At 49.9% G+C, this 20,624-nt stretch overlaps 1 long non-coding RNA gene across 1 annotated transcript in view; it reads left to right on the top strand.

The window, feature by feature from the left end:
* The window catches only part of LOC123285897 (uncharacterized), a 63,847-nt gene that overhangs the window by 36,192 nt on the left and 7,031 nt on the right, over positions 1-20,624 (top strand). Inside the window, exon 2 of the long non-coding RNA XR_011503375.1 lies at positions 19,274-19,548. This is a non-coding gene — a long non-coding RNA (uncharacterized lncRNA). The remainder of the gene's footprint in view (positions 1-19,273; positions 19,549-20,624) is intronic.

Below are 20,624 nucleotides of genomic sequence, written 5' to 3'. Positions count from 1 at the left end.
AATTAAAAGCTACATAGTGTGGTATGTCACGTTGCCATGGAGCGTAAAGTTGCAGACAATGTATAAACAATGCCAAATTGTCATAGAGCATAAAGATGCATGACATATATAATATTTTATCGCAAATTTAATATATTTATTGGAAAACTTACTACAAAATATTCTCTCAGCTACCTTGGTCTATTTCTTTATCATTGTACGCTCTGGCCTTGAGTTGCTCCCGGTGTTCGAGTTGCTGAGAAGGACTGGCCACATAGCAGGAGTTTTCTTCTCCATGTTCTCGATCGGCAAGCAGCGGTGACTGCTCTGGCTGCTGTGAGGGGCTGTGAGGCAGCTGGGAGCTTATTTCCATTTCCTCTCTTTCTGGCCAGCCTCGCTCTTGGCCATCTCTGGAAGGAGGGCAGCTTGTCTCAGGGCCAGAAGGGCCTCAGCGTCTTGGCAGTTCCTGAGAATCCCAAATTCAGCTTGTTTCTATCTTCCCTGAAATCACCTTCTCTAGAGCTCATCTCTTCTTAGGGTATCTCAGCCTGATTTTGGAAAACGCCCCATTACAAATAGCCTTGTATGGAATACTGGGAAAGGGTCTGCCCCAGAGTTAGGAAATCAGGCTTCTGGGCAGGGAGAGGCCGCTGACTCACTGGTTATCCTGGGAAAGTCACTGCTCCTGTGTGGGCCTGTTTTCCCTTCTGTAAAATGAGGAAGTTGGATCAATGATCTGGAAGGTTCTTTCTGGCTTGAATACTTACAATGTAGCATCCATCTACTTGCAGTCAGAGACTAAGTATACTCTGCGATGTTGAGCACATTAAATCTAGAACGCAGAAGCTTGAATTGAGCTAGACCATTTGCCTGACATAACATGCCCTCCCCGTCTGCCCCTCTCCCTGCCAAGACTCCTACTTCGCTTCACACGGATTCCTGGTAGCTTAAAAATAGATCTACAAATTCCTTGACACTCCCCCCTCTACTAGGTGCAGCCTGATTCCCCCACCCTGTGTGACTTCCAGAATTAGGTCATAAAGGCATCCCAGATTCTCCCTTGCTCTTGTTGTTGGATTGATTGCTCTGGGGGAAGCCAGCTGCTGTGTTGTGAGGACACTCAGGTAGCCCTATGAAGAGGTGTGTTTGGTGAGGAACTGAAGCCCCTGTCAACGCTATGTGAGCAAGCTACCCTGGAAGCAGCTCCTCCAGCCTCAACCAAACCTTCAGATGACAGCAGCCCCAGCTGACATCTTGACTGCAACCCGTGAAAGACCTTGCTAGGACCACCCAGCTAAATTGCCCCTGGACTCCTGACTTTCAGAAACTGTGTTAGATGATAAATATTGTTGTTTTAAGCTGCTAAATTCTGGGGGAATTTGTTACACAGCAATAGATAACTAACATAGTAGTAGTGTTTGCTATTGGTAGCAGTGGTGGTGGTGGAGTAACCATGACCCGTAATCCTGCCCCTGTGTCACTATACATTTCCTGTCTGGGGATTGATTGAATGATTGATGTATGTCTTTGGTCCAGAAATGATTTCAAAAGGCATAATCTGGGGCTCCCTAGCTCCACTCCTAGGCTTAGCATAGATCTAGATTTGGTGGATAATTCTGTGCCTGGACCAGGAAATATAAGTGTCTAGGCCAGCAGGCTGGTGACTTGGTGTCATATGAATTTTGACCACGGTTCTCTCTACGGGCTCATTCCCTGTTCTAGTAACAGTTCTGCCCACTCGTCTCCTCTACCACGACAACCACATGGGTCCCTGTCACCCCAAGAGAGCTCTGTGGTCATTTAGCTCTGTCTGCCATGAGGGTGAGAGGGAGAGTGGCAGCCTGCTTGTCAGGCAACCTCTGTTTTTAATATGAAGCCCATGCTTCATATGGTTTTCCCTCTTAATCCTTTCTCTGTGACACCTGCTGTTAGGCCTCCTATGGGATAATGGAATGTGTGTGGTTTGCTGTTGTTATTGGTGTGCGTGTTCTCTAATGATTAAAAAATCCCTGCATTTGGAAATGTCACAATTTAGAGTACATAGAGTGGCTCCATGGTCTCACTGAGTGCTGAGCGAGCTGGAGCAGGGGTGAGCGTTAGCTCCTCTTGTATGGAGAGGGAAATTGAAGCTCAGAAAAGGCACCTACTACAAGCACTGTCTCTGTCACTCTATTTTATGATGGGATGTCTGTCTTCAATATTATTCTATAGAGATTCAGGCTCATGGAATATGTTAAGACTTTAGGTTCAGCTCAGATCTAAAGATGACTCCTTTATTACTATCCTGCTTGGGGTGGCGGAGCACACTTAACAGGAGTCTAGAAGACTCTGCCTACCCAAGATGGGAGGAAGGGAAGGCAAGTGTGCAGGGCCTGCAGGCTGCGTGCTTGCTAGGAGGTCTCCCAGGGTTGGGCTCTTTCCCTTCTCCTTTGGTGTTGTCATAATAAAAGTGACTGCTGGCATTTTTCAGGAATAGCAATCCCCATATTTAGGTGATCTTTGCAGCTTACATAAGGCTTTCCTATGCCTGCCCTTTGTTCCTTACCACAAGCCCCTGTGGGAGGTATTGGTATTGCTCCCTGTAATGGTTAATTTTATGTATCAACTCGGTGAGGCTATACCCAGATGTTTCGTCAAATGCCAGTCTGGATGTTGCTGTGAAGGTGTTTTTAGATGAGATTAACGTTTAAATGGTAGACTTTGAGTAAAGCAGATTGCCCTCCATAATATGGGTGGGTCTGATCCAATCAGTTGAAGGCCCGAAGAAGAAACAGACTGACCCCCTCCCCCCGAAAGAAGAGGGAATTCTGCCTCCAGACTGTCTTTACATTTGACAATATCATCTCTTCCCTGTGCCCAGGCTGCTGGCCTGCCCTAGAGATTTTGGACTTGCCAGCCTCTATAATTGTGTGGGCCAATTCCCTACAATCTCTTTCTCTCTCTCTCTCTATATGAAAATGAAGAAAATGATAAAGAAGATAAAATCACCTGTACTCCCCCAGCAGACAACTAGTTTTAATATTTATAGTATTTTCTCCCAGGACTTTATAGTCCGGTCTTGTATTTCCATGTGACCAATCTCAGGATCTAGTTTGGACAGTGGTAACAATAACAAAAAACAACAGCTACATTTAGTAATCACTGACCACGTTCCAGGTCCTATTTTAAGTGCTATGCAGGTGTTAGCTAATTTAACCCATAAACGACCTCAGGAGGTAGGTGCCGGCACTGTTGACATTTCACAGATGAGGGCGGTGATCAGTAGGGGAGGTAAGAGAGCTGCCCCGTGTGCACAGCTGATGAGTGGCGAAGGCAGGATTTGCGCTCCAGACGTGTGGCTCCAGAGCCGGTATCCCACGGCGCTGCTTGCGGGAAGGAGGACGGATATGGAAGGAGACAGGGAGAAAGTAGGTCAGCGAGTCGAAGCTGTTTAGCCGCAGCTCCCTCTCTCTGTCTCAGCTGGGCGGGAGTGAAGAGAACGCAGGCTTTGGGGGCCATGACTCTGGCTTCGGGTCCTGGCTGTTTGTGACTGTGAGGGGGCTCTGCAACCTTTCGTTATCCCCACTTGCAGATGAGGAACTGGAAACTTAAAACTCCCTTTCCACGGTGCCGTGAAGATGAGAGATAAGATACTTAAACCCCCGGGGTGATACCCGGCGTGATGCTCAAGAACTGGCAGCTGTCAGGGTTGTTGATGAAGATTTGCAAGTCCAAGAAAGGATGATTCCTGGATGCGGCCCTGCTAAGAACAGGTGGGGGCGCTGCTGAGCAGGAATTTGAAGAATACATGGGACAGTGAGCTAAGGGATTCAGGGTCATCTGTCACCATGGTGGCAACTGACCTCGAGCCTCCCAGCAGAATCCATCAGGGCAGGGACATTTCTCTCTCCCTCACTCATTCATTCATTCATTTGTTCAACAAGTATTTCTTAAGCCCATGGTACCCGGCACTGTTCTCGGTTTTGGGCTATGTCAGTAAACAAAACAGAAAAAACTGCCCTTCTGGCACTTACATTGTAATGAGGGAAGATAGACAGTAGACAATAAACATGACAAAAAAGGACATTATTGAGGATGTTCTAAAGTGATAAGTGCTGTGAGAAAAATAAAGCAGGTTAGTGGGACTGAGAATGCTGGGGGTAGGTCCATCAGATTTTAAAGAGAAGTTAACTTTTGACCAGAGACTTGAAGGGGGAAGCCATGGGTATAATCTTGGGAAAACAGTTCTAAGCAGAGAGACAAATATGCCAAGGAGGCCAGTGTGGCTGGAGTGGAGTGAGCCAGGAGGAGAGCAGCAGGTGGTGAGGTCAGAGTGGTGACAGGGCACATGGACTATAGGGACCGTAGTCCACGACTGAACTTTGGCTTTTACTCTGAGCAAAATGAGGAGCCAATGGAGGATTCTGAGCAGAGAAATAACTTTATCCATCTTATTTATTAAATGGGTCGTTCTAGTAGCTCAGTTGCGAATGGACAGTAGGGGTCAAGGTTGGCAACAGGGAGACCAATTAGGAGGCTGTGGCATAAATCCAAGCTGGAGATGATGATGCCTCAGACGACGGTGGAAATGGAAACGGTGAGAAGTGGTCAGATGCTGGATATACTTTGAAGGTCAACCCAGCATGGTTTCCTGACAGACTGGATGTGGGATATGAGAGAAAGAGAGAGGTCAAGGGCAACTCTAAGCTACTGGCCTGTCTGACTGGAAGGACTGAGTTGCCTTCAACTCAGAAGAAAAGTGGAGATGAAGCAGGGTTTGGGAAGAAGGTCAGGAGCTCAGATTTTGAGATGCTGAGTTTGAAATATCTACTAAATATCTAAGAGAGATGTTGAGTAGACAGATAGACAAGAATTAGGAGAGAAGCGTGGGTTAAGGATGCATATTTAGGAGTTACCAGAATATGGTCCACAGAGCCATAAAACTGGATGAGATAATCAAATATCTATCTATTGTGACAAGAGATGGGAAGAGGACTAAGAATGGAGCCCTGTAGCCCACCAACTTTAGGAGGAAGAGAGAAGAGAAGGAACCAGCAGAAGACACTGAGAAGGAGCCATCTATGAGATAGGAGGGGAATCAAGAGAATGTTGGAAGCCAAATTAAGAAAGAGCATCAAGGAAGAAGGAGTAATCCACTGTGTCAAAAGCTGCTGTTAGGTCAAGGTAACTGACCATTGGATTTAGCAGCATGCAGGTCACTGGTGGCCTTGACGAAATTATTTTCACAGAATGTGGAGTGGAAACATGACTGGAGAAGGTCCAGGTGAAACTGGAGAGAGGACGTTGAGACAGAGAGAATACAGAAGCTCTTTTGAGGAGTTTTTCTGTAAAGGGAAGCAGAGAAATGGGGCAGTGGCTGGAGGAGCCCGAAGAGTCAACCCAGGGTTTTGTAAAGGTGGGAAGGATACAGCACGCTCACATGCTGAAGGCAAAGGCAGAGAGGAAATTTGATAGCGTAGGAGAGAAAGGAGATGATTACTCCATCAATGCCCTTGGGAAGTGAAAGGGAGTGGGTGTAGGCCCCTCGTGGGATAGGCCTCAGCAGCGCAGGACAGACCATCTACGCTGACAGGAGGACGGCAGAGCACGTAGGCAGGATGCAGGGCGGTGGGTGGACACGGGGTGGGAGTGTATGGAAGTTATCTTTGGATTGCATCTGTTTTCTCAGCGACAAGAGTAAGCAAGGTCATCAGCTGAGAAGGAGAAAGAGGGAGGAGGTGCTGCAGGTTTGAGAAAGGAAAAGGTGTGGAGTAATCTCTAGTTTTTTCTCTGTCCCTTAAATAGGAGTTGGCACAGGAGAAATGTTAATAAGACTCAAGACACAGAACTGAACAGTATTTCTATACCATTACCCGCCCTGTGCACTGGCGTTGGCATCTGATGTGGTTTGCATCTTGGCTGTACCCCTCTCTAGGTGTGTGGCCTCAAGGACATCATGGCCCCTTCTTCGCTTTGCTTCTTCTCATATGGAAAGAGGGGGTTAAACGAGGTAACCAATGATATGCGCCCAGCTAGTGCCTGGCACGTAGTGGATGCTGTGACAAAGCCATTGCCGTTTCCCCAGGCGCTATCATTGCCTCAGCCCAGTGCACTGCACAATGACCTCTGAGTCAGAAGAATTTGGACTGGACAACTTTTCCATTTTTGCATCTCAATAAACTAGAGATAATATAGTAACAGACTTAGACTAACCATTATAGGCCAACCACTATTTTTTTTTCTCTTAAAAATGGAAGGAAAGATTACGTGAATTCAGATTTACTATCTTCCAAGCAAATTGCCAAGTTTGTCTATTTCCAAATCAATAAATGGTAGAGTGAACAATTACAAAAGAAAGACAGGCTGGGCCAGCCAGGCGCTGGCTGGCAACTTTTGTGTAAGTTGCTCCCCTGCATTTCAGATCCTTCATCTGCCAAGTGGGAAATTGCAACCCGCCCTGTAGGGGCATGTGTGGGGCCTGAGGACGCAGTGGCTGAGCAGCAGAAGCAAACAGCAGTTTACTGTGGAGAACTCACAAGCACTCAGGATGGTGGTAGTGGCCTGTGCCTCCGCGGGAACCTGGGGCCCCTGTGCAGGAGAGCTTGTCAAGGCTTTCCAGTGCGCTGTAGCACATCAGAGCTCAGCGCTGCTGCTGGAGGAGGGTTCCAGAGGGCCTAGGGCAGCCTCACATTCTCCTTTTGTTTCTGACCTTTGCAGTATTTCCCAATAAAACTGTGACACACAGCTTATGCTTTGGACTAGACATAAAGCAGAAAATGGTCAGGTTGCCCAGACCTTAACAAGGAACAGATTGACAAGAAGCACATCGCTCCCTCCCATCTCTCCCAATCCTCCAGGAGAAGCGTCCAGAACTACGGGTCCCCAGGCCGCCAAAAGGACGCGGACTCTCAGTGGCAGGCCGTGGAAGGGCAGAGACATTGGAGTCTATGGTCCTGGGTTTGGACTCCAGGCTGATCGTACAGCTGGTTTGCCTAGGACAGTCCCAGATCAGGCCTAGTGACCGTGGATAATGATTGTTAGCACCCCCTTCCCCTTCCAAAGGTGTCCTTGTTTGCCTGAGAAATTACAAGGTCTTCCAGTGGATACGCGACTTTTGCTTTAACTTCTTTGAACCTCCATTTTCACATCTGAAAAATGAGAATCGTCTTTTATACACTGCAGGATTATTGTTGATAGTTATACATGATTGAAATAATGGTGATTAAATAAGCTATTGTCAACTTTAAAATAAAATAGCCAGTTATTTCACCAGCAAAATGAGTTTATTTGGGAATACCGAAAGAATTGCAATTTGGGACATGTGAACTATGCTGAGCCACAGGCAGGTCCTGAGAACAAAGGCAGGGAGCTTGCTTTTATAGTGAAAAAGGGAGAGTTGGGAGGGGCTGTTCTAAATGAAATTTCATTGGAGGAGAGGAAGAGTTCAGGGTGATAACAGGTCCTTGTTGGCTGAGCTGTGGTATTTTTCATTGGCTGAGCTTGTTGCTGGGCAAAAAGAAAATCTTCCTTCCTCCACAGGAGTAGTAGAGAAGGAGGCAACTTCCTGCTGGAGATGCAAGGTGCATCTCTTCCTGTTGGGGATAATTGAGGATGAGTGGTAGGGTGAGAGAGCTCCCACTACAAGCCTTCCTGATTCCAATTTTAAAGTTTCTATTATTAATATTCACAATATAATGGCTAGTACTTTAATATTAACATTGCTCTGGCTTATGCTCCCACCTTCTCCAAAGTATTTAAATAAAATTCTGGCTGATCCTGTGACCTCTGGTCCAGCAATTCTCAACCCTTAGGGAACATAAGAATCCCCTGCAGGGCTTGTTAAAACAGATGCTGGGCCCAACCCCAGAATTTCTGGTTCAGTGGGTCTGTGGCGGGGGGGTGGGGGCTTGAGACTTGGCATTTCTAACAAGCCCCGGTGAGGCTGATGCTGCTGGTCTGGGGACCACGTGCTCAGCACCGCTGATCTGGTTTCTTCTTTTCTGTTCACTTCCCTGCTCCCGCCAGAATGATCTTTCCAGGACACTAATCAGTCCATGTTGCTTCCACTGCTTAAAACCTTTCAGTGGCTCTCTAGTGTCCTCAACAAAAAGCCCACCTCCTTAGCAGGGCACTCAAGACCGCCCGTCTTCCCTGTTGCCTTCACCTCCAGTTGCAGTGCTCGCCTGCAGCCTGGGCAGCCTTCTCGAGGGACAGGCTCCTTAGCGGCAAGCTCAGGCACCAGGCAGTTCTGGGCCTGAGTTCTGGCTCGGCACATGCTCTATTGTGACTTTGGGCAAGCAACTGAGCTCCCTCGTGCGTGTGGAAACGGAGCTTAGCAAGGTAGAAAATTCTTTCCTTCGCGCTGAGCCAGGAAGGCCAAAGGAACTGCGTGGGGTGCGGCAGCTCCGCGCCTGCCCTGTGGGGAGGCCCCTCAGGGCCATCTGATGGTCTCCAGGGCCCCAGCGTGCCTGCCTGACCTGCTGCTCTGGTCCCCGCGTTCTGGCGGCTCTTGCTGACCAGTCTAAGTACCAGCGGACGGCGCCCAGGCCAGACCTCTGTGAGTGCGTGGTCAGGGGGGCTTCCTGGAGGAGGTGGAACTTGGGCGAAATGTCCCTTTCAATATGGTCACCAGCTTGCTGTTTTCTATACCCTGTTTCATTTTTTTCACTGAATTTTCTTTCACTCATTCTTCCATTTCACAGCAACCATGAATCGAGCCGCTCTTCTGCGCCAGACGCTGTGCCGGGGCTCCAGAGGAGAACAGGCTGGAAGCCCCGGAGGCTGGCTGGGAGGCAGCGGGCGGGAGGAAGGGGCAGGGGCTTTGGAGCAAGCGCGCCTGGAACCGAACTCGCGGTCGACCTCGCCCTGGCTGGTTCGCTGGCTGGGCGGCCGTGCGGGGCGTGGTCTCTGAGATGGGGCTGCAGACCCCCAGGGCGCAGGCGTGCTGGGGAGGGGATGCGCGTTTTCGCCGAGCGCTGGGCCGAGGGAAGGAGCTCGAGGTGGGCGCCCCGGGGGAGAGGGGGCTGCACACCTCTCCCCCATAACCCTCCCTAAGGCCCCAGCAGCCCCTGAAAGGAAAGCTTTCCTCTGCCAGCCGCCGCCTGTTTCTCTTCTCCAGAGCCAGTTCCAGATTCATCCTGCGGGCTCTCAAAGGGGATCACAGTCCCCGCGGGGATGAACTGAGACCAGCAGTGGTGGCCCCGAGATCGTGGCATCCCCCTGTGCTCTGCGGCACAGGCGGGCACCGGGAGGGAGGAAGAGCCACACCCCCGAGGGCCTCCTGTCGTGGGGCGCCTGGCTCGGAGGGGGGCCGGTGTCGGAGTCTGCTCCCCCGGTGGTACGGCGGTACCGCGCTGGGCGGCTGGCACAGCAGACGTTTTCCCCACGCCTGGAGGCTGGACGTCCAAGGTCCGGTGTCAGCAGGGTTGGTTCCTTCTGAGGCCTCTCTCCTTGGCCTGTAGACGGCTGGCTTCTCCGTGTCTTCACGTGGTCTTCCCTCTGTATCCGCCTGTGTCCTAATCTCCTCTTCCTAGAAGGACGTCAGCCATGTTGGACTAGGGTCCGCCCTGATGACCTCACTTTACCTTCATCACCTCTTTAAAGGCCCTGTCTCCAAATACAGTCAAGGTTTTAGGTGCTGACGCTCAGGACTTCCACGTCCGAATTTTGGGGGCACACAATTTAGCCCATAACAGGTGGCCAGCCTCCAAGGTGGCCCCGGATGATCCTGCCTCCTTCTACTCACACCCTTGTGACGTCACTTCCTACCCTATCCTGGAGTTGGCCCATGTGACCAATAGTACATGGCGGAAGTGATGGTGTATCACTTCCCATGGGAGGGTGTAAAAGACCCCATTTCTGTGCTGGTTACTCTTGCTCTCTCTTGGATCATTTGCTCTGGGGGAAGCCGGCTGCCATGTCATGAGCCTGATGTGGCCGGGAACTGAGGCCCCCTACCAACAGCCCCGAGAGCTAGCGGTTGTGACAACAGGGCCTTCAGCTGCAGTTAAACCCTCAGATAACTGCAAACCCCTGGGACCCTGAGACCCTGAGCCAGAACCGCCCAGCTTGGCTGCTCCTGGACTCCTGATGCTCAGAATCTAGGTGAGATAATCAATGTTGCTTTAAGCTGCTAAATTTTGGGGTAATTTGTTACTCAGCCATGATAACTAATACACAAGGCTTGGAAAAGTTAAAGGTATGGGAATTGTAAATGCAGAGACAGAATTAGATTCCTGAATTTCTGGCTCCCTGACCAGTATGCTTTCTAGCCCATCCTGTTACCTGAGCCAGGATCAGCTTTGCACATGGGTGGTAGCAGTGAGGGATGCAGGAAAGAGAGGAGGAGAGAGGGAAGACCCTCAATAACCAGCTGGGAGAGGCTGAAACCACAACTCGAATTGACAGTTGGAAACGAGGAGCCCAGGGCCACGCCGGTCTGTGGCCCCCACTGCCCCAGGGCTGCAGCTCCTCCTCCGCTGTCTGGTCCTGTCTGTAGTCAGAGGGGCAGCCTCACCTGCAGGACCATGACAGGCCGGGCTGTGGGCATCCCCAGGAAGGCCGTGTCAGTCTGAATCACCCCTGTCTGTCTGATCAAAGGCCTGCTTTAATCGGCGTGCGCTTTTTCTCAGGGCCTTGCAGAGCCTGGGGCCTGGCGAGGAAGTGAATCGAAATGAGCAGTTATCCATCACCTACTGTGTGCCAGCACTGGGCTAGCTGTGTGATTTAATTTCATATTTAGAGGGAACTTGAGAAGCATGTATTTCTATCGTCGCCTGACAGAGGAAAGAAATTGGGTTCAGGGAGCTGAGACAGAACATGTGAGGTCTATTTCCCAGCTGGTGAGGAAGGATGTGATCAGTTCTCCTTCTCTCCACGTGCTCAGCTGCACCAAGGTCTCCGGTCTTGCCCCTCCACCAGGCTATATTAATGAGAAGGGAGCCAGACTTCAAAGAGCCTTATTTAGACACGTGTGTTGAAGTACTTGCCATGTACCTGGCACTGGAGGGAGAAGGAAGCAACAGGAGCAGAGTCCTTGTCCCTGAGACTTGGGAGGAGAAGACCTCACACTGGATCATATTCACTTGATTACTTGAGACAGAAGGAAGCACAAAAGGGTGTGCGAGATGAGGACTATGTTTAACCTGCCCTGGGCAGTCAGGGAAGGCTTCCTGGAGGAGAGGATACTAGAACTGAGTCTTGACAGAGAAGTTGAAGTTAGACAGGCAAACAGGAGGAGTGGAATGTGTCCTAGGCATATGTAAAAACCAGGTTTAAGAGTTGGGAGCCTTGCTCCTTGAAGTGTGGTCCTGGTCCAGCCCAGCAGCCCAGCATCGCCTGGCAGTTTGTCGGAGATACAGAATCTCAGGTCCCCTGCAGACCTACAGAATCCAGACCCCTGGTGATTCACGTGCACATTTAAGTTTAGGAAGTGCTACTGTAGAGGGAATAAGCACATGCAAAAACCACATAAGCCATCAAGGCACGCCAAGGTCAGCTTGGACCTTGAGGGTGGGATGGAGGTGGCGTCGGCGCTGGGCATGAGGCTGAGCCGTGGGCCTCAGTCTAAAATGTTTTCATGCCTAAGAAGTGTGGCCAGGTCTGATTTTTTTTTTTAGAAAAGACAAATATCTGGATATTTATGAAAAAATGCTGATTTTTAAATGTCATCAATTAATTTAAAAATTAAAAAATATTCTAGTGGATCAAAAAATCATGCCTCTGGACTGTTAGCTGGTGGCGTCAAGCTTCTAATTCTGAGCACAGTGTCTGTATCTTCATAAACGGGTATTCAATGAATGAATGAATGAATGAATGAGGTGGGAGAGAATGTGAATGTGCCTCCCAGGCCTGCAGGGGTGGCTGTGTTTTCCTCTTCACACATCTTCACACAGTTTTCCACCCTTGGCCTCAGTTTCCCTGCCTAAAAGCCAAGCGTTCCAGCTGCTGATCTCTGAGGACCCTTCCTAATGTGGCCCTGCGGCCCCTGGGAGAGGGGCGGATTTCCCATCCTGAGGGGCAGGGCTGCGACACTGATGCGAGGCGGCTGTTGTTTGCTGGCTCGGGGTTTGAAGAAGGCAGGGCTGTGTATGGGCAGCGTGTTCTGTCCTTTCAGTTCTTCTCCCCCCAGGGTGGGGCCTTACAAAGATGAAGGTCCCCTGGGAACATGGAGGGAGAGGAGAGGGGGTGGGGCCCAGGCCTCCCTGCCTTTGGCAGGGCCACGCTGCTCCTCTGCCTTTCATGTCCCTTCCACGTCCACTGCCCTTGCCCTGCCACCCTTCCTAAGGTTTCCACAGTCCTCCCCGTCTTCTGGCTGCCCTCACCCCCTTCCCTGCTACTCAGAAGCATCCTGTCCCCATCCTACCCTTTTTCCAGAGGAGCGCATTTAGGCTTGGACCTAACTAAGAGATCGCGCTACCAACGAGCTCACAGAGAACCCGCGTCCTATCTGAGAGGCTGTTGGTCAAGCTCCCCAACGAGAGGCAGTGGGGCAGACAGGATGCGAGCAGATTTGGGCATTTCACAGACTTGCGTTCCAAGCTCAGCAATGCCATCCCCTCACTGAACATCCGTGGTTGAGACAATCTCTCTGTGCCTGAGCTTATTCGTCTGTAAGATGGGGATAATGATACGGCCCCTAAATGTATGCTGTGAGGACTTTTAAAAAAGTAACAGACATTTCTTGAACCATCATTACATATAAAGTACTTTACAAAGGACCTTATCGTACTGTTGCATTTCATTCTCACAACAGCCCCATGAGCTCGGTGCTGTCGTTATCTCCGTTTTACAGGTGGGAAGACTGAGATGCCATGGAGTTAAGCAAGCAGTCTGAGGTCGCACAGGTATTAAGTGGCAGAGCCTGAATCAGACGCAGGAGGCTCTGATTCCAGAGCCGACAGATGACCACTGACTACGATCAACTTAGAAAAGATCTCAAACCTGACCTGCGCTCGTTTAGCCTCAGGAGGAGGTTTAATGGGCCAGACAGATGTTAGGTGGCCAACTTCAAGTTTATTGAAATCATTTTTGTAAAGAGTTTTCAAATGGCTTTTCAATGACATTATCTTACTTTCATCTCTCAGCAACTCTGTGGGGTGGGTATTAACCCATTTTTCAGATGGGGCAACTAAGGCTCAGAGAGCTACTTAACAGCTGAGCCAAGACTTGAATCCATTTTACCCAAAACACAAGCTCTTTCTGTTTTTTCATGGTGTTTGTCACTGGTAAGAGGTGAATTAATTATATTATTCATTAATCACAGTAATAGGTCAGTGAGCAAAGAAGGACATGGGACAAGTTGATGTAGATGACAGGAGGGAAAGGTACAAAGCTGGGCTTGGACCCCAGGCTGTCATGGAGAAGGGGAAACCCAGGAAGACGGGTGATGGGCAGTGGTTCTGGGCTGGGTGTTCCCTGGGGTTGAGGGGTTTGCAGTGTGTTGAAGGTGGGCTCTGCCGGTTTCCTGACCTTGGAGTCTCAGGTGTCTTTATGCCATGGCTGTGGTGTAGGCAGAGATGGGAGCAGTCAGGAGAGGACATGATGAGCATATTTTTAGGCAGGTCAAAAGGGTTGAACTGTTGCATCCAGATCTTGCGACTTGCTTTTTTACCTTAAGCATTTGTAATCTAGCCTCATCAACTGGCACTCTCTGTTCTCCAGCCACCTTAAATGGTCTGTGTTCTTTTTTACCTCTGGGCCTTTGCATATGCTGTTCCCTCAGATGGTCAGAAGGGGAGGCTGCAGAGTGGGCAGAAAGGCAGAGAGGAGACTATTGTTTTGGGAAAATTCCCAGGTTGGATGGCTATATAGTGTAATGGCTAAAAGTTTGTTACTGACTAGTAACTACTTAACTTTCTGCCTCATTTTAATCATTTGAAAAATAGAGTTGATGATAATAACAACTCAAAAGGTTGATGTGATTAGCAAATGTAGTGGTAACGGGTCACTGGAGGATAAAGTAAGAGAATTCATACAGGATGTCCAGCATGGGTCTTGCATCGAGTTGGCAGGGAATAGTGGTGAGGCCTCTCATTCCTAGTCTTGTAGAAGGCTGTCCTGATGCCCCCTTCCCCAGCAACTCAGTCATACAGTGTTTGTGCTACGTGTTCTCCGAGCAGCCGTCAGAACTGCAATTCGCCAGGTCTGGAGTGGGTTCCGATGGGCCAGCCCCTGTTTTGCAGGCAGGCGTTTCAGGCGATTCCAATGGGTCCCACTTAGTTTAATTGTCTAAGCTGGTGTTTCTCAATCCTTCCGCATGAGATACAAGGCATTTTTCTGGCCTCTGGACTCTGTGAAGGTGGGAGCTGCACCCGTGCTGTGTACCGATCTGACACCCCAGCACAGGCCTGGCACAGAGGAGCTTCCGGCTTGCGTCTGACGCTGACGCTGCACAGCCTGGGTGCCTGGTTGACACTTGTCTCTGCAGCGCATGTGCAGACAGAGCTCAGAACAGGGAACCACTCTCCTTTCCTGGCCTCACTGTCACTGCTTAATAGTTATTTACAGGGATCTGTCCCTGTTCAGATGAGCTCTGTCTCCTTACTGGACGCTGGCTGATGCAATGGCAGGACAGTGTAATGAGGAAGCGCGTGAGTTCTGGAGCCAGCAAGCCCCAGCCCGCCCTTTTACAAATGGGAATACTAATAACCCGAGCTTTGTACCTTACACAGGTCTGTGCTTGAGAAGGCCGTTTCTGAGTAAATTATGGAGAAATCCTGAGGCTCGCTCTCCGTTATCAGGCGTCCCCGAGCCGCCCAGACCTATGGAGTGAGGTAACACTCAGGGAAGAAGGGTCGAAAGGAAGCCTGCTTCTCTCAAGATCTCACGGCCAGCCGCCGTTCAGGACAGCCCCTGTGGGTGCTGCCGAGAGCCCCAGGCCGGGGCAGGTGGAGACTGAGGGTGTGTGGAGACCAGGCTCAGAGAGGGGCTTACCCACCGCACGCCCGCACTTCAGCTTTCCCTAGCAGCCCCCAAGGAAGTCACCCAAGTCCCGTAGGACGTGAGCCTGTTGAAAGGCAAGAATGTCAGCCTCCTTGTCATGCAAGGGCCACCATAACTTGTCTGGTGGCCTCTCATCCCTGCCGCCAGCCCCTGTAGCCTGGATGCCACTTACAGCTTCACTGTCAAACTCTGGGTATTAACCATAATTAGGCTTCTGCCCTGAGCTGCACGGGGAACGAAGGCCAGCTGCTTTCCCCTGACCTGGACGTTTGAATGGCAGGAAGGCCCTGGGTAGGGGACCTGAACACTGTCCTGGATTCTGAGTCTTCACGTCCTAGGAAAGTCTCTAGAAACCCTGGAATGTGAGAGCCACAAAGCCCAGAGCTCTGTAAGAGGCCCTGCTCTGTGTGTGTTGTGGTTGGTTTCTGAGTAAATCGTAGGAAGCAGGAAGCTGAGGCCTGCAGAGAGGCGAGTGGTGACTCCCTCACGGCCTCGCGGCGTGTCAGTCAGAGCCAAGCTGGGACTTCGCCTGGGCTCCTGACTCCCCGTCACCACTGTGCATTCCCTTTCCTTCTTGGCACCTGTTGTCCTTATCTGTGAAACGGGTTCATTCCTGAGGGTGCCTCTCAGGACGCATGTGAGATTCAACCCGGCCTTCCGAGATGCTGCCAGGCTCCCCTGACTCGTGGTCCAGAAGACTGGCCCGCTGGCAGAAACTGGTTCCTTCTCTGGTTCTGGCACTTGGGTATGACAGAGCCCTGTCCCTTAACCACCTAGTTCTCAGAGCTTCCAAATGCAGTAGGAAATGAGATTCTTGACCTCATGAAATTTATAGAGCCATGGAGAGATGGGGGCCAGAACACCGGGAAAGGTGCCAGGTTTGTGTGTGGCCTGAATGTCAGGGTCTCTCCACAGCTTTCTGTTGGGTGCCTACTGTGGCTGGCAGACAGAGGCACCAGCAAGAGTGCAGCAGGCAGTGGACCCGGCCTCCATTTGGTCTGCACACACCACATCCTCAGAGCAGTTGTCACACTGGCCTGACACAGTCTCTCAGAGGATGGAGGCTGTGTCTCCTCCTTGGGTGTCTGCAGTCCTCAGTGTAGTTGCTGGAAAAGACCATGGAGGGCCCTCCGTGAAGTTTTGTGGACAGACAGTGAATACAATGAGACAGGGAGGCTGAGAGAGGCCGTGGAATTGTGTCTGGAGAATGGCAGACCTAGACTCGCTCTCAGGACTGCCTGGGTGCAGCCTGCTCACTCTCCATGGCGCGACTCTGATGAAGTCATGCCATGTGTATGCCAGGAGCCCTCCGTAGCAATCTACCAGAGTGCTGCAGTTTCAGGTCGTGGAGACAAGTTAGATTCCAACACTGGACACAGGTGTGCTGTCTCAGGGCCGCCTCTCCTGCCTCTCCCATGAAGCAGATGGTCGAATGGTGATGGGACAGCGCCCTCTTGGAACGTCTTCATCCTTTATCCCCAGAGACCCAAGTCTTGCCCATCCTTGTGGGATCCTATGTGGTTCTGCCTCCTCGTCACGATCTTCCTTGATGGTTACAAGAGGATGGGCCTTTGAATGTAGGTCTGTCTACATGAACTCGATTTCTGCCCCACAGCCGACTGGTTGTGTGTACTTGGGCAATTTTCTCTCTGGGCCTCCATTTTCCAGCCAGCGATAAAACAGGTAGAATGATGCAGTGGCAGCCATGGAGGTGTGAAGGCCCCTGGCTGCAGCCCCTCCAGGATCTGCCTCAGCCTTTGACCTGAGGCCACACCCCACCTGGGCAGCCCCAGGTGATGGCTGAGTTCCTGGGGCTTTAGGGCCTGGCTCTTTCTGCCTGAGGTGCGAGTCCTCTAACTGGCTCTTTGCTGCAGAGAACCTCATTGGGTGGGCCGAGTCCGTTGTCAGTTCTGCATTGCTGTTGGGGTCACCCCCTGCCAATCCTGCTCCCTCTCTGCTTTCCTTTCCAGGTGTCAGAGCCCTATCCCAGCCCGAAGGCTTTCCCTGCCCAGTTCTGCCTTCTCCCCCTTTCTAACTTGTACAGACATTACCTCCAGCTTTCCACTTGTATCTCTAACTCCCCTCGGCATCTGCTTCCTGGAGGACCAAACACGTCCCTACATAGTGAGGACCAAGAAACGGTGGACATAATTGTAACAGCAATCATAACGGTTATTATTGTTGTTACTGTTTCTCCTGATTAAGAAAAACCTCTAGCCCCTCCGGTCAGGGGAACCCGAAGTGACAAGTACACAGGGTGTCAGTTCCCAGTCAGCCCAGCAGCGATCAGAAGGAGCAAACACTCTGCACAGTTGGCCGTGTGCTGCAGACCCTGGGGGCTAAATCGTGAAGCTGTTTGTTTACAAATGCTCGCCTCAGTTGCCGTTGTTCTCCTCACAGGAGTGTGCAAGGCAGCTCAGGTTTCCCGAGGAAACAAATGAATTTTAAAAGGAGGAGCATTTCATACTTGACGTACTCAACACTTCCTCCCTGATGTCCGGTAGAGAGCGTATGGGACAATTCTTTATACGTGTCAGGACTCGAGACAGTCAGACACAAGCCGGGTCGCTCTGAGATTTAAGACCCTTTGGGATATTTTGCATACTTGTTGTATCATCACCTTTGGCTTTCAACATTTATTGTCCCCCAGGGCCATAGAGATGTCCTGCCTTTTATAGAGTGCACAGATTCAGAGACTCCCCGGGCCCCCCCCCCAGGCCAACCCAAGAGAGTTGGAAGGGGCCTTAGCGAGGCTTGGAGTTCTTGATTTGTAACTGAAATGCTCCCCTGCTGTTAAGTGGTTTGGCCAGGGCACCAGCGTGTTACACCCAGAGGGACCCTTGCTTCCTGCCCACGACCCAGTGAAGTTCACTGAGAGACACTCACCCCGGGGAATCTCCCAGCTCCTAAGACATCCCATCTTTTCCTCTGTGTGTGTTATTCCCAGTTGACCCCACGAGCTGATTTGCTTTGTGCAGTCCTTATGCCTATTACCCAGTGTAAATATTAATAGCACCCCCTTTCCCTCTTGGATAGAACAAAACATAGGCGTGCGTATACACCCACCCCCTACCATCTACATACAAAACGGTGAAGGTTTGGAGTTGTGAACCAGCTACAAACTTATAGGGGTGAGACTGCTTTCGTTAATTCCTGATTACTTACTGCACGGTTCTGTGATACTGCTGTGCGGAGCCCTCCGGGGGCTCTCATGGAAAGCTAGGTGAGCCACCAGCCTGAATTTGATGGAGTCCAGTCTTGCTTGGAGTCCAGGGTATGGCATGAAGAGCCACTTAGGGCTCTGTCTGGTTCTGTGAGTGCTTGAAGCAGATCAGCGGGTGCTGCCAGCAGCCAAAGAAGTCGCTGGCTCTTGTGGTTAAATGAAGATGAGAGTGATAACCAAATTGATAATAATAGCCAACGTGTGGTATTCACTATGAGCTAGGAGTTGTTCTAAGTATTGTACATTTATGTATATTAACTGATTCAATCTTTACAATAACCTTATGAGGTAGATACTGGTATTATTCCCAATTTACAGATAAAGAAATCAAGGCACAAAGAGGTTAAACAGATTGCCAAAGCCGTAAGGTTTCTGTGCTGGAGTATAAGCCTCACTTCGCGTCCTGTTGGTTTGGCAGGAGGACGCTGCGGCCACACGGCGTCTGGCCCTCCAAGCTCTCTTCAGTTAGAGTGCCCACGTAATTTATCATCCAAACTGGGACACTTTGGGAATGAAAAGGAGTGTTATTAATAGTTATGCTAGGACAATAGGCATAAGTGGAATGACAGTGTGAGACACCAGGGCATGTGGCCACCATACAGCTGAAATCAGTCCCTAAAGGCTTGAACTCTACTCTAGCTTAAATCTGTCCTAACAACAATTAAAAAGTTAAAATAAGGAATTTTCTATGTCATCTGGGAATAACACAAACACACGTGAAACCACAGGATGGGCTGTCTTAGAAAAGCGTTGTGAGGAACTGGGAGAGTCTGAGACCTGACCCTCCTTGCCAGCTAACAAGGGAGCCTGCCACAGCGTTGTGGCTGCTGGTAGAAGACCGGTGACTCCTGGGTTGGAGACAAAGAGCTTTGTTCTCATGGCACAGCAAGCAGCATAAGCATGTTTGTGTCGATTCCCCTTTATCCCTCAAGTCCCGTGGGGGTGATGCAAAGGGGCCCAGGTGGGCGGCACACATGGTGAGCTTGCTTCACGGTCGAGGAACCTGGAGCTTAGCGAAACACATCTTCTATAATGGGCTGCCTGCAAACCCACTTGTGCTTTGCCCTGGGGGAGACGTTGTCTGTATTATGCGGGACAGCAAAGGAATCTGTCCTCTGCTTCTGAGGGAGACACTATCTCTGTCTTCAGAGGCTGTTGGCTCTACAAACATCTTTGAAAAGATAGTTGGTGCCTCTGCTTGCAAGATATGCAGAAACATGAGGACCGGCTCCCACAGCAGCGAGTGCCACAGCCCCGGGGGTGCTCAGTGAGCGCCTCGGCTCGGACTTCTGTACTCAGCGTGGAGTGGACAGGCAAGTTCTAGGCTTCCTACCAAATCAGAGATTCCACAAGATTCTGGTTCTCTTCCTTGGTTTTGGGAGAGCCTGAAGTCAAGACAGAGAAAATGATGACATGAATGACAGGTAAGTGCACAACTGCTCTTTTTTCATTTGTTGCTTCTCTCTCGCTCTCTTTTTAAATTTTTTTGGTGAGGAAGATTGGCCCTGAGCTAACATCCGTTGCCAATCTTCCTCTTTTGCTTGGGGAAGATTGTTGCTGAGGTAACGTCTGTGCCATGCTTCCTCCATTTTGTATGTGGGATGCCACCACAGCATGGCTTGATGAGGGGTGTGTAGATTTGTGCTTGGGGTCTGAACCTGTGAACCCCAGGCTGCCGAAGCAGAGCACATGAACTTAACCACTACGTCACTGGGCTGGCCCCATTTTTATCTCTTTAAGATTGAGCATTTTTGGCAAATCGTTGGAAAATTAATACTGTGCATTGCTCATGTGTGGATGTTTTCTGTCAGAAGATTCCATAGATAATTAATATGAGGAGGTAGACACTTATTAGAATTATTATTCATAAATACGTGAAATATACTTTTCCTACTATCAATATTATTTACCATGATGATTCTAAAATGTTTGAAAAATCAAGTCACCCTAATCTTATTACCTCATGGCAACCACCAGTAACATTTTGGTTTATATTCTTAACAATGTGTGTATGTCTGTGTGTGTGTGTGTTTACATACATATAACCATAGTTGTCATTGTAAATATACAAATGTCAAACTCCTTTTTATTTTTCATTGCTGTGGATACTGTAGGCAGTTTTCATAAACATCACTGTCAAAAATTGGATAACATTACGCTGAATGCAAAAAATTATTTAGCTGTTCTGGTATTTGATCTAAAGCTTAAAGTGTAAGATCACTGGCCCGGGGTGAGTCATACATCTCGACCACTTACAAGCTTTACAACCTCAGGCTATCTATCTGATTATCCTCTCTGAGCCTTAGTCTCCACAAGTAAAATGGGGACAGTCACAGCCTTTTTATAGGGTTGATCGTGAAGACTAGTGAGGTGGAGATGACATTTATAAGTGCTCTAGCACGGTTCCTGACGTGTGGCCTAAATAGTGTGCAACAAAATGCTCTTGTTCTCATTATGCATTATGCATCCAGTTCTCCTCCACCATAAACCAGGCTTCAAT

The sequence above is a fragment of the Equus asinus genome, chromosome 5, assembly GCF_041296235.1.
Source record: "Equus asinus isolate D_3611 breed Donkey chromosome 5, EquAss-T2T_v2, whole genome shotgun sequence".
NCBI lineage: Eukaryota > Metazoa > Chordata > Mammalia > Perissodactyla > Equidae > Equus > Equus asinus.
Note: the sequence above shows the minus strand (reverse complement) of the source record. Positions and strands in the feature narration are given on the sequence as shown.